General features: G+C 46.9%; 1 pseudogene across 1 annotated transcript; it reads right to left on the bottom strand.

Moving 5' to 3' along the window:
• Window positions 1-1,538: 1,538 nt before the first annotated feature.
• LOC116548112 lies at window positions 1,539-2,867 on the bottom strand (annotated as a pseudogene). The gene has a single exon (XR_004267313.1). The product of XR_004267313.1 is annotated as a phosphatidylethanolamine-binding protein 1 pseudogene (transcript).
• Between the last annotated feature and the right edge of the window lie 369 nt (window positions 2,868-3,236).

Consider the following 3,236-nt stretch of genomic DNA (forward strand, 5'->3'; position numbering starts at 1 on the left):
TAGTGGTTGCCAGGGGCTGAGAGCAGGGAGAAATGGGGAGTTATAGTTTAATGGCTATGAAGTTTCAGTTTGGGAGGATGAAAAGTTCTGGAGGTAGATGTTGGTGATGGTTGCCCAACAAGGTGAATGGATTTAATACCACTGAACTGCACACTTAAGAATGGTCAACTGTATGTGATGTATATTGCATCACAATTTTAAAAATGGGGAGATCTTTTTGATGTGATCTGGCCCATTATTCTGGAGAAGGAAACTGAACTCTAGAGAAATAAAATCACTTAGTCAAGGTCACATCAAGTCATGAGAAGACCTGATTAAAACCTAGTCCTTTATCCCCTACATTTAATGCTCTACCTACTGCAATGATCTGTGCTCCAATAAATGCACTTTACCATGTAGGCTGAGAAGCTGATTCATACTAACCTCTCAGGAATGATACCTTCTAACTTAAAACACCTTTCTCATAAGGTGTGTTGGCTCCACCTAATATTTCTTAAAAGAAAACAAGAAAGAAAGAAAAAGCTAAAAGGGAATCAGATCATTTGAATTACCAGCATGTGGAGCTAATGAGGTCTATAGTCCTAGCAGGGAAACGAGGCCTAGGAAAATAATTCTTTCTCAGGACTTTAACAAGTCCTCATGCAACACACCGCGGTGCTAGTGTACTCAAAAAGTTGATGGTGTCAAACAAAGGACATACAGAAAATCTAAAGCAGAAGTTGCAAAATGCTGGCTACAAGACCAAATACAACTATAGATTTGTTTTGTTTGGATTGCAGTATTCTAATCATGTGTATTTCCCATCTGGCCTCACAGATAATTGAGGTTATCTTTTATCTAAACACCTGCTTCACTGCTTTAAATCTTGGCTATATATCAGCAAAAGGTAAAATAAAGTCAAAGAAGCAAGAAAGGTCAAGAAAACCTTTATAAATGTAAACAAATTAGGGTAGAAAGATGGTAGGGAATTCTGACCTTACAGCTGCTCCTTACTTTAGAAGAATATACAAAACGTTTGATTTCAGCACAGTCCTCAATAGGGTCATGACTGTCATCATATACATGATTTGATACCTACGAGCTCACAGATCACCCATTTGATCTTTATCTTGCCAACATGTAATGCCTGGGGTTGGCTCTGTGGCCAATATGTACAGCTCTCTCTTCAGACGTGAAGCTCTCAGCATAATCCCCAAGTAGAAGGAACCACACGCAGTTCACTGCTCCACCCTCAGAGCTGGCTGGGATGCACTGGAGGAGGAAAGAGGTGACCATGAAATCATCAGCAATAATAACTATCAAGTTTTCGGCAAATAGCTTCAATGTAGTGAGGGTGGGGGACAGAGAGATTCTTCTTTTTTTTTTTTTTTTTGAGACAGAGTTTCACTCTGTCACCCAGCTGAAGGGCGGTGGCACCATCTTGGCTCACTGCAACTTTCACCTTCTGTGTTTGAGCAATTCTTGTGCCTCAGCCTCCAGAGTAGTTGGGACTACAGGTGTGCACCACCACATCAGGCTGGTTTTTTGTATTTTTTTTCATTCAGGTTTCTATTTTTATTCAACTAGAAGCAAACAGCAGAATTAACACAACATTCAGCAACTCCAGACCAGCTTTTCTTGCTCCCATAAAGAATGATCAATTTAACAGACACAGATATAGGGATTCCTGCTAGGCTGTCAGCCAGCACTGCCACCGGTCAAGATGGCCATGCTGCAACAAAAGCAAAGCCACTCTCTTTAAAGGGACCAGAGCGAGACACTGATGCCTATTGAGGCATCTGAGATGCACCGTGTTGGGGGTAAGCTTCAACGCCAGCTTCTGGCTGTCTAGGTGAGCGACATCACCATAAAAACCCACTGCGTCCCATTCTGGACTCAGGATCACAAAGGCAGAGGCAGCCAACCTTTATTTTTTTTTAACCTGCCTTAAAGATTCTCTGATGCTTTGCCCTATCACTGCAAACCTTGTCTTTTTCCCCCAATTTTTTTCTTCTTTACATTCTGGGTTGCTGTTTTCATATTAACAATTTGATGACCCCATCACAGTACCAAAATATCCCCCAAAATGGAATTCAAATTTGACCAAAACATAAATCAGAGTGAGTGAGTGACTAAAATTATAAAGGCCAGGCAGCAGGAAAAGTCACCCTAAACCACCATCTGACTGCTCAGGTCTTGCCTGTGCAAAGCGGGGAAGGGAGAGGAGAAATCTGTTACACATGCAACACTGAACTGGGGAACATGGCTTGGGGCCTCCAGGACAGACTGTTCTGGTCCCCAAGCTAACCTTCTACTTCCCAGACAGCTGCTCGTACAGTTTGGGCACGTAGTCAATCCTCTCGGCCTGGTAACACGTGCCGGCCACAGGGGTCCCCAGCTCGTACTTTTTAGGGAAGGACGCCACCTTGAATTTGCCACGGTGGTCTCCAGATCAGTTGCTGAGAATGGGCTCCTCACACTTCAGTGGCCTGTCCTGCTCGTAAACCAGCCAGACACAGCGGTGGAGGCCTGTGCCCTTGGGAGGCCCCGAGCCCACGTAATCGGAGAGGTCTGTGCCAATGCTGATGTCATTGCCCTTCATGTTGACCACCAGGAAATGATGCCATTCTCCGTACTTGGGATCCTTCCTGCTGGGAGCATCGGGTCTGTCAGGACCAAGGTGTAGAGCTTCCCTGAATCAAGACCCTCCCACGAAATCCTGGTGGGTCTGTTCTTGACCTGGGTGGGCGTCAGCACTTCGCCCAGCTCGTCCACCGCCGCCCCCCGCAGGTGACATGCAGCGGGCGCTGCGGCTGCTCGTCCACTTCCTGCAGGCTCAAGGGCCCGGACCACTTGCTGATGTTCACCGGCATCGCGGGGCCGAGCAGAGCTGCAGCCGAGAGTGCAGCGGCAGGCCAGGTGCGGGTGGCCACGGGGACACGGAGGCCTCGTCACACTGGCCCGGGAAGGCGGGACCCAACGGCACCCAGCTCCGCTCACCGCTTTGTATTTTTAATAGAGAAAGGATTTCTACTGTCTACCATGTTGGCCAGGCTGGTCTCAAATGCCTGACCTCAGGCGATCTGCCCGCTTTGGCTTCCAAAAATGCTGGGGTTACAGTCGTGAGTCAATGTATCCACCTTTTTTTTTTTTAAAGCAGGATCTTGCTCTGTAACCCAGGCTGGAGTGCAGTGGTGCGATCTCAGCTCACTGCAGCCTCCACCTGCTGGGCTCAAGCAATCCTCCCATCTCAGTCT

The sequence above is a fragment of the Sapajus apella genome, unplaced genomic scaffold, assembly GCF_009761245.1.
Source record: "Sapajus apella isolate SASKATOON/1434 unplaced genomic scaffold, GSC_monkey_1.0 scaffold7108, whole genome shotgun sequence".
Classification (NCBI taxonomy): Eukaryota; Metazoa; Chordata; class Mammalia; order Primates; family Cebidae; genus Sapajus; species Sapajus apella.